This window comes from Ranitomeya imitator, chromosome 3 (genome assembly GCF_032444005.1).
Source record: "Ranitomeya imitator isolate aRanImi1 chromosome 3, aRanImi1.pri, whole genome shotgun sequence".
Taxonomy (NCBI): Eukaryota; Metazoa; Chordata; class Amphibia; order Anura; family Dendrobatidae; genus Ranitomeya; species Ranitomeya imitator.
In genome coordinates, this window is record NC_091284.1 from 154714428 (window position 1) to 154729547 (window position 15120).

Sequence of the window (15120 nt, forward strand, 5' to 3'; positions counted from 1 at the left end):
CTGAACCCCACTGACACATCACCTAGTGTTTTTTTCTGTGTAGACAACACTTCCAGGTGGCAACTGACAGTGTTGAAACCCAGGGAATCAAAGAGGAGCAGAGTGTAGGCCGAAGCCTGCAGTGGAGCAAGTTGAAAGGGAACCTTTAACCCCCCCCCCCCAGGCATTTGTTGCTGAAAGAGCCATCTTGTACAGCAGTAATACTGCACATGGAAAATGGTGGCTCCGAAAATTATGCTCCTTGCAAACGCTGAAGTACACACTCATATAATGTGTCCCCTCACACCGTCAAACCATCCCGGAAGTGGGACTTTCCTTTGTAATGTGACACAGCACAGCCGTCATTCCAACCCCCTTGGTGCCGGGCACCACCTCCTCAACGTTGTTTGGTTCTGTCACGGAGCCCGCACTGTAATGTTATCCCTTGGCCATGCACAGTTAGCGGTGCCCGTCTTCTGACATCATGTAGGTGTCAGGCTGGCAGTGCCTGTGCGTCCAAGCTGCCCGAGATCCAACCTTGCAGTGTCATCTAATGTAGTCCCACTGCGGGCCAGGGATCCATGGGCATGCGCAGTGCATATCATCGCCTCTCACTCACCTCCTTCCTGCTTCTTCAGACTGTGCGGCGTCACGGCCGTGGCATGCTATTAGGGATCAGCTGACGCCGCCTAGTCTGAAGAAGCGTGAAGAAGGGGAGTGAGAGGCTAGTATATGCACTGCGCATGGCCATGGATACCAGGCCCACTGTGGGATCACATTAGACGACACTGCGAGGTGTGATTTCGGGCAGCGTGGACGCACAGGCGCAGCCAGGACGACAACAAATGATGTCAGAGGACGGGCAGCGCAAACTGTGCATGGCCAAGGGATAACATAACAGCGCAGGGTCCATGACGGAATCAAACAACGCTAAGGAGGCAGCGCACGGTGCCAAGGGGGTAGCAATGACGGCTGTGCTGCGTCACATTACAAAGGAAAGTCCCACCTCCAGGACGGTTGGACGGTGTGAGGGGACACATTACATGAGTGTGTAGTTCAGCGTTTGCAAGGAGCATAATTTCAAGAGCGACCTTTCCCTTGTGCAGTATTAGTGCTGCACATGGTGGCTCTTTCAGTAACAAACGCCTAGGGGGGGGGGGGGGGACAGGTCCCCTTACATTTTAGTTGTGCCAGCGTGGCGGTCGCATGACACGTTGCCGGATACACAGCTGGGGATCAGCTGACGTTACTGAACCCCAATAACAGAGGAGCGACTGTTGACTGTGCACACAGCACTTCCAGGCACCAACTGGCGGTGTTAGAGCCCAGGGACAGCAGGAGGAGCAGATTGGAGGTATTGCCGCACACACAGCTGGGGATCAGCTGACGTTACTGAACCCCAATAACAGAGGAGCGACTGTTGACTGTGCACACAGCACTTCCAGGCACCAACTGGCGGTGTTAGAGCCCAGGGACAGCAGGAGGAGCAGATTGGAGGTATTGCCGCACACACAGCTGGGGATCAGCTGACGTTACTGAACCCCAATAACAGAGGAGCGACTGTTGACTGTGCACACAGCACTTCCAGGCACCAACTGGCGGTGTTAGAGCCCAGGGACAGCAGGAGGAGCAGAGGAACAGAGTGTAGGCCGAAGCCTGATTGGAGCAAGTTGAAAGGAAACCTTTAACCCCCCCCCCCAAGACGTTTGTAGCTGAAAGAGCCATGTTGTGCAGCACTAAGGATGCAAAAGGAAAAGGTTGCTCTTTTAATTATGCTCCTTGCAAACACCGAAGTAAACACTAAAAATGTGTCCCTTTATACCGTTAAACCGTTCCGGAGGTGCGAATTTCCTTCGTAATGGGACACAGCACAGCTGTCATTCCTATCCCCTTGATGCCGTGCGCTGCCTCCTCAGCGTTGTTTTAAGCTGCCACGGAGCCTGCGCTGTTCTGTTAGCCCTTGGCCATGCCCAATTAGCGCTGCCTGTCTTCTGACATAATTTGGTGTCAGGCTGTCAGTGCCTGTGCGTCCACGCTGCTCCAGATCCCACCTCGCAGTCTCATCTAACGTAATCCCACTGCGGGCCTTGGAACCATGGGCATGCACAGTGCATAACCTCGACTCTCACTCCCCTCCTTCCCTCTTCTTCAGACTGTGCGGTGTCACGGCCGTGGCATGCTAGGGATCAGCTGACGGCGCACAGTCTAAAGAAGGCGGAGGGAAATGAGCGAGAGCCCGAGGGGAAGATATGCACTGCGCATGCCCATGGATCCCAGGCCCGCAGTGTGACTCAATCAGAAGACACTGCGAGGCGGGATCTCGGGCACCGCGGCCGCACAGGCGCAGCCAGCCTGACACCAAATTATGTCAGAAGACAGGCAGCGCAAATAGGGCATGCCCAAGGGATAACAGAACAGCGCAGGCTCCGTGACAGCTTAAAACAACGCTGAGGAGGCAGCGCATGGCACCAAGGGGGTAGGAATGACGGCTGTGCTGCGTCACATTACGAAGGAAAGTCCCAGCTCCGGGACGGTATAACGGTATCAGTGAACACATTTTATAAGTGTTAAGTTCTGCGTGTGCAAAGAGCTAAAAAAAAAGAGCTACCTTTTCCTTGTGCAGCATTACTGCTGCACAAGATGGCTCTTTCAGTAACAAACGACGGGGGGGGGGGGGACAGGTTCCCTTACATTTAGGTTGTTGTGCCAGCGTGGCGGTCGCAGGACACATTGCCGGCTACACAGCTGGGGATCAGCTGACGTTACTGAAACCCAATAACACTGGGTCGTATGTTTTTACTGTGCAGCCTGCACTTCTGAGCCGCAACTGGCGGTGTTGGAGCCCAGGAATAGCAGTTCAGGTGGTAGAAAGATGAACACAGCAGGAGACCTGGATGACACCCAATTACTTAATCAGGCAGAGGAGTGGCAAATTCCTGCGAGATCCAGGCCTGGTTCATTTTCAGGAAAGTAAGCCGGTCAACGTTATCGGAGGATAGTCGCATGCGACGGTCTGTTAGTACACCACCTGCGGCACTAAAGACACGTTCCGATAAGACACTAGCCGCAGGGCAAGCCAGCACCTCCAATGCATACTGGCTTAGCTCTGGCCATGTATCCAGCTTAGAGACCCAAAACTTGAACGGGGAAGAGCCGTCTGGGAGTACAGTAAGAGGGCAAGCCATGTAGTCTGTCACCATCTGACGGAACCGTTGCCTCCTGCTGACTGGAGCCGCCGGTGATGGTGTAGACATTTGGGGCGGGCACACAAAAGTGTGCCAGAGTTGTGCCATACTGGGCTTGCCTTGGGCAGAGGCACTGCTTCTGCTCCCTCTTTGGGCAGAGCCTCCCCCACTGCCTCGACGCACTGAGCTGCTTTGTAAAGCACTAGCAGCACTCCTCTCAGTTGGACAGGAGAAGATGATGGAATTCACCAGTGTGTCGTGGTACTCCCGCAATTTACGCTCCCGGGTCAACGCAGGGATGAGGTTTTGGACGTTGTCCCGGTAGCGAGGATCGAGGAGGGTGAACACCCAATAATCAGGCATGTTGAGAATGTGGTCGATGCGGCGGTCGTTTCTCAGGCACTGCAGCATGAAATCCACCATGTGCTGCAGAGTGCCAACCGGCCCAGAAACGCTGTCCCCTGCTTGAGACATGATCTCTGCCCGCTCGTCATCACCCCACCCTCGCTGTACACACTGACCACTGGACAATTGTGTCGCTCCCTCCTCTGGACGGAGCTCTTCCTCCTCCATTGACTCCTCCTCATCCTCCTCACAAATTGGCCCCTGCGTACCCCTTTGTGAGGAACCACGTGGCGCTGACTCTCCAGAAGCTGATGGAAAAGGTGACTCCTCATCCTCCACCTCTTCCACCACATCATCCCTTAACCCTTGCAAAGTTTGCTGAAGCAGGCAGATAAGGGGGACAGTCATGCTGACTAGTGCATCATCTGCACTTGCCATCCGCGTGGAATAATCAAAAGGACGCAAAACCTGGCAGACGTCCTTCATAGTGGCCCACTCTGTGGTTGTGAAGTCTGATCGGCGCTGACTGCGACTTCTTTGCGCCTGATGCAGCTGGTACTCCATAACTGCTTGCTGCTGCTCACACAACCGCTCCAACATATGTAACGTGGAATTCCACCGGGTAGGTAGGTCACATATGATGCGGTGTTCCGGAAGGCGGAATCGGCGCTGCAGAGCAGCAATGCGGGATCTGGCCAAGCTGGAACGCCGCAAGTGAGCACACTCTAGGCGGACCTTGTGCAGCAGGGCATCAAGATCCGGATAGTCCCTCAGAAAACTCTGCACAACCAAATTGAGCACATGTGCCAGACATGGGATGTGAGTGAGGTTGCCAAGGGCCAAAGCTGCCACCAGATTTCGGCCATTGTCACACACTACCATGCCTGGCTGGAGATTCGCTGGCAGTAACCACACATCGCTCTCCTGCTTTATAGCATTCCAGAGCTCCTGCGCTGTGTGGCTTCGATGCCCCAATGAAACTAGTTTCAAGACGGCCTGCTGACGTTTGGCCACGGCTGTGCTCATGTCGGTCATAGGTAAACGTTCACGGGTCCATGTGGGGGTGGACTGTGACGGATCCTGCAGAGAGGAATCAGAGGAACTGGTGTAAGAGGAGGAGTCGATGCGTACAGACTGGATTCCTGCAATCCTTGGAGTGGGCAGGACACGTCCTGCGCCACTCGCACGATCTGTACCTGGCTCAACAACATTAACCCAATGGGCAGTGAGGGAAACATATCGCCCCTGTCCATGCTGACTGGTCCACGCATCGGTGGTGAGGTGGACCTTGCTACTGACGGCGTTCAGTAGCGCATGTTTTATGTTTGCCTCAACATGCCTGTGCAGGGCAGGGACAGCCTGCCTGCTGAAGTAAAAGCGGCTGGGCACCTTGTACTGTGGGACTGCCAATGCCATCAAGTCACGGAAGCTGTCAGTCTCCACCAGCCTGAACGAGAGCATTTCCAGGGACAACAGTTTGGCAATGCCTGCATTCAGAGCCTGTGCTCGGGGGTGGTTGGCCGAGAATGCCCGCCTTTTCTCCCATGCCTGTACTACCGATGGCTGTAGAGTAGACTGGGAGTGTGAGGATGACTGGGAAGGTGGTGCTGTGGGTGGAATTACACAAGGTCTCTGGGAGGAAGCCAAACCAGCTGTGCGTGAGCTGGAGGAAGAGGCAACACGAGCTGAAGAGGTGGTAGCTGCCGCTGTTGGTTGGCCTACATCTTCAGTGTGTTTCTGTAACTCCACCGCGTGCCTGGTCCGCACATGTTTCCACATATTTGTGGTATTGAGGTTGCTGACATTTTTCCCTCTTTTTACTTTATGATGACACAGCTTGCATTTGACAAAACAAATGTCATCTGCAACTGTGTCAAAAAAGGACCAGGCACTGCAAGTCTTGGGAGCGCCCTTTTTGGCTTTGGAAAGAGACAGGCTCCTAACGGGTGCCAAAGTGGAGGCTACAGGCTCCGCAGTCTTCCCCCTCCCTCTCCCTCTTTGGCCCGTAAGAGGAAGCTCTTCCTCTGAGCTGCTCCCACCACCTTCCTGTTCCTCACGCCACGATGGGTCAAGGACCTCATCATCTCCACTACCCTCTGCCACCAACTGCTCCTCCTGGGTAGTCTCAGCAGCACAGTACGCACGAGAAAGCGGCACCTGAGTTTCATCATCAGATGCGTACTGCGCTGTGGTCACCGGAGGCACTGGCCCACCTGCCTCTTCAGAGTCAGAGAGAAAAAGGTGTTGGGCATCACTGCACACTGCCTCTTCTTCCATTTCTCCAATGCTGCTTGGCTGGCCCCCTGTTTCCAAGCCAAGAGATTCAGAGAACAGAAGTAGAGACGGCTCCTGTCCTGGGCTCTCTGACTGCCTGGCCAATTTGGCAGGTGGTGAAGAGACAGATGGCTGCTCTCCAGTGCTCTGTGCCTGAGAGGATGTGGCACTAACTGAAGTCGATGCCGAGGCGTTAGCTGCCATCCACCCGACAACGGCTTCAATTTGGTCTTCACGCAGCAGCGGTGCACGGCGCTCTCCGACAAAGCTGCGCATGAAGGACTGTTCCCTGCTGAAACTGAGTGACGACGAGTCACCGGCGCCCGCAGCAGGCACAGAATCACCACGTCCTCTCCCTGCTCCTCTCCCTGCTCCGCGCCCACGCCCACGTGCCTTACTCCCTGCCCTCTTCATCTTGGTTGACAGATAAAGATAAGCAGAAAAGTACTAAGGCCTTAGTGTGCTTATTCCTGTAATGCTCCTCCTAACAGGTGTAAGAAACACTAATGTTGTAAATTGTGGACTAAACTTTATTATTTTGCAAATGTGGCCTACACAAGTGTAAGTTGTGTTTGGTGAACTTAACCTTTTTTTTGGTGCAGATCGGGCTACAGAGCTAGTTTAAATCACACGGAGACCGTGCAGACAGCCGTAAACGGCGCTGCAAGGCCAAGAAACCCTCCTCTCGGTTATCCTATATAGTGTTTTTCCACTATTTAGCTGGATACGAGTGGAAAGACACTAATAGGAATTTTTTTTTTCAAATTTTAAACTGGCTGCACTATTTGAAAAAAAGGAAATTGTTTTTCAAGGTATGAGGCAGTAACGCACCCTGAGCTGAATCCAACCGGCTATGGCTGCACACAGACTACAGGGCGAGCTGCGCTCACACAGAGACCGTGCAGACAGCCGTAAACGGCGCTGCAAGGCCAAAAAACCCTCCTCTAGGTTATCCTATATAGTGTTTTTCCACTATTTAGCTGGATACGAGTGGAAAGACACTAATAGGAATTTTTTTTTTCAAATTTTAAACAGGCTGCACTATTTGAAAAAAAGGAAAATTTTTCTCAAGGTATGAGCCAGTAACGAACCCTGAGCTGAATCCAACCGGCTATGGCTGCACACAGACTACAGGGCGAGCTGGGCTCACACGGAGACCGTGCAGACAGCCGTAAACGGCGCTGCAAGGCCAAAAAACCCTCCTCTCGGTTATCCTATATAGTGTTTTTCCACTATTTAGCTGGATACGAGTGGAAAGACACTAATAGGAATTTTTTTTTTCAGATTTTAAACAGGCTGCACTATTTGAAAAAAAGGAAAATTTTTCTCAAGGTATGAGCCAGTAACGAACCCTGAGCTGAATCCAACCGGCTATGGCTGCACACAGACTACAGGGCGAGCTGGGCTCACACGGAGACCGTGCAGACAGCCGTAAACGGCGCTGCAAGGCCAAAAAACCCTCCTCTAGGTTATCCTATATAGTGTTTTTCCACTATTTAGCTGGATACGAGTGGAAAGACACTAATAGGAATTTTTTTTTTCAAATTTTAAACAGGCTGCACTATTTGAAAAAAAGGAAAATTTTTCTCAAGGTATGAGCCAGTAACGAACCCTGAGCTGAATCCAACCGGCTATGGCTGCACACAGACTACAGGGCGAGCTGGGCTCACACGGAGACCGTGCAGACAGCCGTAAACGGCGCTGCAAGGCCCAAAAACCCCCCTCTAGGTTATCCTATGTAGTGTTTTTCCACAATAGAGCTGGAGACTGGTGGAAAAACACTAATAGGAAATTTGAGAAAAAATGTGCAGCAGGCTGCACTAAGAGCAAAAAAGAACAACTGTGTGAGGCAGTGTGAACCCCCCCTGAGCTGAATACAACCGGGTATATGGCTGCACACAGACTACAGAGTGAGCTGCACACACACACACACACAGAGACCTTGCAGAACGCTGTTAAAACAGCGCTGCAAGGCAAGAGCAAGGTGAACAGTGAAGAACACACAGCGTTTTGCTAAATTAGCCTTTGGAAAGGAAAATAAAGCAATTAGCTAGCTCGACTGGCCCTCAGTTAGAACACAGCGTCCTGTCCCTAACTGAAATCACAGCAGAGTGAGCGCAAAATGGCGGCAGCGCTTTTTTATAGTGCAGAGTGACATCATTTCAGCAGCCAATCCCAGCCTTGCCAGTACTTACATGCCCACCATGCTAAACAGGATGTGCCCACACTTTCATTCATTCCTCATTGGCTGCTGCGTTCAATTTGAATTCTGGGAACTTCCGATTCCGGTATCCGATACGCGGGAAGTATCGGAATTCAGTATCGGAATTCCGATACCGCAAATATCGGCCGATACCCGATACTTGCGGTATCGGAATGCTCAACACTAGTAATAATTATACATTAGCTGTAAGAGGTGAACAGCCAGCAGTCACATTTGAAGGGATCTTGGTTGCTTGCCCAGATTTAAACATATATTTAGTTACATTTATGTTAGGAATGGTATTAGGAATGCCTTTTTATCGTATAATTGATTTCAGGATATTGCAAATACAATTTTATATGCCCACGGGGGCAGCAGTGACTTAAGCATTGTCAAGAAATTAAATACACAATACAAAGGGATTCTTAGGAAGAGTATTAACATAGCAATAAATAAATGCAGTTTGGGGGATGTGGACAAGTTATCAGGTTCCCTTTAACTGTGACTGCTGCCTGTTTGCCTATTACAGCTACATTATGTCTACTTAATTCCTGCATATTGCAAACAAAAATTTGTAGACATGTTTCAGCAATGTGTTAATTAATAGGCGACTGTTCGTTGGGGCATTGCTTTTATCCAGACTAATAATCCCACTAATCATTTTATCACAGTTCCATCATGGTGGATGGGATTTGTAGAAATCTCCTGCCCACTGTGCTTCTTTTAAATGCAGTGTAAAGTGACCTTCGGTGCGTCTTTCATATCCGCAAAATGTCAATATCTCTTTCGGGTATTCTGAATTTTCAGTGCGTAATTTCCCTCTAAACTTGCATTAGGCATGGAAATTCCACAGGCAAACGTTCAGCAGAAACGAATCAAAAACGCATATAATCCGCACCTAAGTATGTAAAAAATGTTTTGTCAAAGACAAAAATCAGAAAGTGCCAAAAATAAAGCAACTTTAATTAAAGTAAGACACACCAACAAGAGACAAAGGCCGCAGCGTCAAAAGCACAACAAAACTGCATGTAAAAAAACAGCACAGAAAAACTCAAAAAACCTCCGCAAGTATCCTAATTTTAGCAAAAGATGCAGAAATGGTGCAAGTATTCTGCAACATCAAAAATTCGACAAAAGCTCATGGTGGAAATGTAGCCTACATTTATTCCTCCTTGACAATGAACAGTAAGCTGGGTGTACACATGCTGGCTTCATCGGCACCCTGCGCATGATCAAGGAGTCAGCGGTAGGGTTGAGCGAAACGGGTCGAACATTTTCAAAAGTCGCCGACTTTTGGCGAAGTCGAGTTTCATGAAACCCGATCCGACCCCTGTGCGTGGTCGGCCATGCGGTACGCGACTTTCGCGCCAAAGTCGCGTTTCAATGACGCGAAAAAGCGCCATTTCTCAGCCAATGAAGGTAAACGCAGAGTGTGGGCAGCGTGATGACATAGGTCCTGGTCCCCACCATCTTAGAGAAGGGCATTGCAGTGATTGGCTTGCTGTCTGCGGCGTCACAGGGGCTATAAAGGGGAGTTCCCGCCGACCGCCATGTTACTGCTGCTGATCTGAGCTTAGGGAGAGGTTGCTGCCGCTTCGTCAGAAGCAGGGATAGCGTTAGGCAGGGTCCATTAACCACAAAACCGCTTGTGCTGTAGCGATTTCCACTGCCCAACACCACCTTCGGTGTGCAGGGACAGTGGAAGCTACATTTTTTTTTTTTTTCCTCAGCGCTGTAGCTCATTGGGCTGCCCTAGAAGGCTCCCTGATAGCTGCATTGCTGTGTATACGCCGCTGTGCAAACCAACTGCTTTTTTCAAAGCACAAATCCTCTTGTTCCTTCCTTTCTGCACAGCTATCTTGTTTGTTTGTCCACACTTTTTATTTAATTTGTGCATCAGTCCACTCCTTATTGCTGCCTGCCATACCTGGCTGAGATTACTGCAGGGAGATAGTAATTGAAGGACAGTTCCTTTTTTTTTTTTTTTTTTTGTGGGAGATTAAGATTGACATTTCTGCTAGAGTGCCATCTCTGTCTGTGTCATCTCTCACTCAGTGGGCCATAGAAAGCCTATTTATTTTTTTGCTTGATTTGGGTTCCAAAATCTACCAGAAAAAATGACAACATCAATCAGTGGGAGAAAAATATTGGCCTCAGGGCTTGTGTGCCACTCCTTACTCCTGTGTGTGCCATCTCTCACTCAGTGGGCCATAGAAAGCCTATTAATTTTTTTGCTTGATTTGGGTTCTAAATTCTACCTGAAAAAATCAATAAATCAATCAGTGGGAGATTAATATTGGGCTTTGGGCTTGTGTGCCAGTCCTAAGCGTGCCATCTCTCTCTCTCTCAGATAGTGGGCCATAGAAAGCCTATTTTTTTATTATTTTATTGGGTTTATAAATTTTCCCTGGAAAAAAAAAAAAAGTGGGAGATTAATATTGGCCTCTGGGCTTGTGTGCCAGTCCTGAGCGTGCCATCTCTCTCACAAATAGTGGGCCATAGAAAGCCTATTTATTTTTTTGGTTGATTTGGGTTCATAATTCTACCTGAAAAAATCAATCAATCAATCAGTGGGAGATTAGTATTGGCCTTTGGGCTTGTGTGCCAGTCCTAAGCGTGCCATCTCTCTCTCTCAGATAGTGGGCCATAGAAAGCCTATTTATTATTATTTTTTTTATTGGGTTTATAAATTTTCCCTGGAAAAAAAAAAAAGTGGGAGATTAATATTGGCCTCTGGGCTTGTGTGCCAGTCCTGAGCGTGCCATCTCTCTCACAAATAGTGGGCCATAGAAAGCCTATTTATTTTTTGGGTTGATTTGGGTTCCTAATTCTACCTGAAAAGATCAATCAATCAATCAGTGGGAGAAAAATATTGGCCTCAGGGCTTGTGTGCCACTCCTTACTCCTGTGTGTGCCATCTCTCACTCAGTGGGCCATAGAAAGCCTATTAATTTTTTTGCTTGATTTGGGTTCTAAATTCTACCTGAAAAAATCATTAAATCAATCAGTGGGAGATTAATATTGGGCTTTGGGCTTGTGTGCCAGTCCTAAGCGTGCCATCTCTCTCTCTCAGATAGTGGGCCATAGAAAGCCTATTTATTATTATTTTTTTTATTGGGTTTATAAATTTTCCCTGGAAAAAAAAAAAAATGGGAGATTAATACTGGCCTCTGGGCTTGTGTGCCAGTCCTGAGCGTGCCATCTCTCTCACAAATAGTGGGCCATAGAAAGCCTATTAATTTTTTTGCTTGATTTGGGTTCCAAAATCTACCTGAAAAAAATCACTAAATCAATCAGTGGGAGATTAATATTGGCCTCTGGGCTTGTGTGCCACTCCTGACTCCTGTGTGCGTCATCTGTCACTCAGTGGGCCCTAGAAAGCCTATTTTTTGTTTTATTTGTTTTCTAAATTCTCCCTGAAACAATCATTTTATTTTCTTTAGTTTCTAAATTATTCCTGAAAAAAATAATTTTTTTTGTATTTTTTTTTCTCTCAAGTCTCCCTGAAAAAAAAAAAAAAAAAAAAAATCTGTGGGAGATTCATATTGCCCCTTCTGCTTGTGTGCCAGTCTTGACTCCTGGGTGTGCCATCTCTCTCTCTCTCCCCAATTGTGGGCCATAGAAAGCCTATTAATTTTTTCGCTTGATTTGGGTTCCAAAATCTACCAAAAAAAAATCACTAAATCAATCAGTGGGAGATTAATATTGGCCTCTGGGCTTGTGTGCCACTCCTGACTCCTGTGTGCGTCATCTGTCACTCAGTGGGCCCTAGAAAGCCTATTTTTGGTTTTATTTGTTTTCTAAATTCTCCCTGAAACAATCATTTTATTTTCTTTGGTTTCTAAATTATTCCTGAAAAAAATCATTTTTTTTGTATTTTTTTTTCTCTCAAGTCTCCCTGAAAAAAAAAAAAAAATCTGTGGGAGATTCATATTGCCCCTTCTGCTTGTGTGCCAGTCTTGACTCCTGGGTGTGCCATCTCTCTCTCTCTCCCCAATTGTGGGCCATAGAAAGCCTATTAATTTTTTTGCTTGATTTGGGTTCCAAAATCTACCAAAAAAAATCACTAAATCAATCAGTGGGAGATTAATATTGGCCTCTGGGCTTGTGTGCCACTCCTGACTCCTGTGTGCGTCATCTGTCACTCAGTGGGCCCTAGAAAGCCTATTTTTGGTTTTATTTGTTTTCTAAATTCTCCCTGAAACAATCATTTTATTTTCTTTGGTTTCTAAATTATTCCTGAAAAAAATCATTTTTTTTGTATTTTTTTTTCTCTCAAGTCTCCCTGAAAAAAAAAAAAAAAAAAAAAATCTGTGGGAGATTCATATTGCCCCTTCTGCTTGTGTGCCAGTCTTGACTTCTGGGTGTGCCATCTCTCTCTCTCTCCCCAATTGTGGGCCATAGAAAGCCTATTAATTTTTTTGCTTGATTTGGGTTCCAAAATCTACCAAAAAAAATAACTAAATCAATCGGTGGGAGATTAATATTGGCCTCTGGGCTTGTGTGCCACTCCTGACTCCTGTGTGCGTCCTCTCTCACTCAGTGGGCCCTACAAAGCTTTTTTTTTTTTTTTTTTTCCTAAATTCTCCCTGAAACAATCATTTCATTTTATTTGTTTTATAAATTCTTCTGTAAAAAATAATTTTTTTTTAATTATTTTTTTTTCTGAAGTCTCCCTTTTAAAAAAAACAAACACAAATCAGTGGGAGATAAATATTTACATTTGCGCTTCAGTGACAGTCCTGCGTGTGTGCCATCTCATTTGTTGCCAACAACAACAGAGTGTGTAACATTGTGGCTGATTTTCGTTGTGGTCTCACCCACCTGTAAAGGGGTAGCTAAATCATACTGAAGTTATAGCTCACCGTGTAAGTTGTGTGACAGCAACAAATACCGTTCGTTTGGTAACGTTTTTAAAACAATGAGGAAGTCTGGTGGAAGAGGTCGTGGCCGGGGGCGTTCATTGTCAGCTGGTAATGAGGGTAGTGGTAGTGGTGGAGCATCAGCTGGTTGTGGGAAAAAAAATATTGCACCTAAGTCTGGAGCTGTGGAGCCAGGTTCGTCGTCTGGCTACACAAGGCCTCGAACGCTCCCTTTTCTGGGAGTAGGAAAACCGCTTTTAAAGCCGGAGCAGCAAGAGCAAGTTTTGGCTTATCTTGCTGACTCAGCCTCTAGCTCTTTTACCTCCTCTCGTGAAACTGGTAAATGTCAAAGCAGCGCGTCGTTAGTGGATGTTCACGGTCAGGGACAAGTCGCTTCCTTGTCCTCTTCAGCAAAAACAACAACAGAGAAGAATGCAGCAGGCGACACAACGGGTTACTCCATGGAGCTCTTTACACATACCGTCCCTGGCTTAGAAAGTGAAGCAGTTAACAGTCCATGCCCATTACAAGTTGAATCTGACATGGAGTGCACTGATGCACAGCCACAGCCAGACTACTATCCTGGTCCTTTGACTCAGACCACAACATTGCCATCGCAGGGTGCTGATCAAGAATCAGACCCTGATGAGACTATGTTGCCCCATCACGAACGCTATACCACCGACCGACACGGTGACACAGACGAAGTTGCACACGAGCTACAAGAAGAGGTAATAGATGACCCAGTTCTTGACCCCAATTGGCAGCCATTGGGGGAACAGGGTGCAGGCGGCAGCAGTTCTGAAGCGGAGGAGGAGGGGCCGCAGCAGGCATCAACATCGCAACAGGTTCCATCTGCCGGGCCCGTATCTTGCCCAAAACGCGTGGCAAAGCTAAAACCTGTTGGAGGACAGCGTGGCCATCCGGTTAAAGCTCAGTCTGCAATGCCTGAAAAGGTATCCGATGCTAGAAAGAGTGCAGTCTGGCATTTTTTTAAACAACATCCAATTGATCAGCGCAAAGTCATCTGTCAAAAATGTTCAACTACCTTTAGCAGAGGACAGAATCTGAAAAGTCTCAATACAAGTTGCATGCATAGACATTTAACCACCATGCATTTGCAAGCCTGGACTAACTACCAAACGTCCCTTAAGGTTGTAGCACCCTCGGCCAATGAAGCTAGTGAGCAACGCAACATCCCTTCCGGCAGTGTAGGGCCACCATTTTCTGCACCACCTGCAGTATCTGTGCAGGTTTCTTTGCCAGGCCAAAGCCGTCAGGGTCAGGGAATCACCAGTTTCGTAGTAGGAAACACTGCATCTAGGGCACCGGTGGCAACAATACCATCTCCCACCGTCTCTCAGTCTGCCATGTCCACCGGCACCCCCGCTAGTTCCACGATCTCCAGCTCTCCAGTCCAGCTCACCCTACATGAGACTATGGTTAGAAAAAGGAAGTACTTAGCCTCGCATCCGCGTACACAGGGTTTGAACGCACACATAGCTAGACTAATCTCGTTAGAGATGATGCCCTACCGGTTAGTTGAAAGCGAAGCTTTCAAAGCCCTGATGGACTACGCTGTACCACGCTACGAGCTACCCAGTCGACACTTTTTTCCAGAAAAGCCATCCCAGCCCTCCACCAGCATGTTAAAGAGCGCATCGTCCATGCACTCAGGCAATCTGTGAGCACAAAGGTGCACCTGACAACAGATGCATGGACCAGTAGGCATGGCCAGGGACGTTACGTGTCCATCACGGCACACTGGGTAAATGTGGTGGATGCAGGGTCCACAGGGGACAGCAAGTTTGGGACCGTTCTGCCTAGCCCACGGTCTAGGAAACAATTGGCTGTAGCCGTTCGCACCCCCTCCTCCTCCTCTTCGTCCTCCTGCAGAAGCGAGAGCTCGTCCACAGACCGCAGTCGCACAACCACTCCATCCGCAGCTGCCACTGTTGCACACCAGGTCTCCCATTATGGGGCAGCTACTGGCAAACGTCAGCAGGCTGTATTGGCTATGAAGTGTTTGGGCGACAACAGACACACCGCGGAAGTTCTGTCCGAGTTCTTGCAGAAAGAAACGCAGTCGTGGCTGGGCACTGTAGATCTTGAGGCAGGCAAGGTAGTGAGTGATAACGGAAGGAATTTCATGGCTGCCATCTCCCTTTCCCAACTGAAACACATTCCTTGCCTGGCTCACACCTTAAACCTGGTGGTGCAGTGCTTCCTGAAAAGTTATCCGGGGTTATCCGACCTGCTCCTCAAAGTGCGT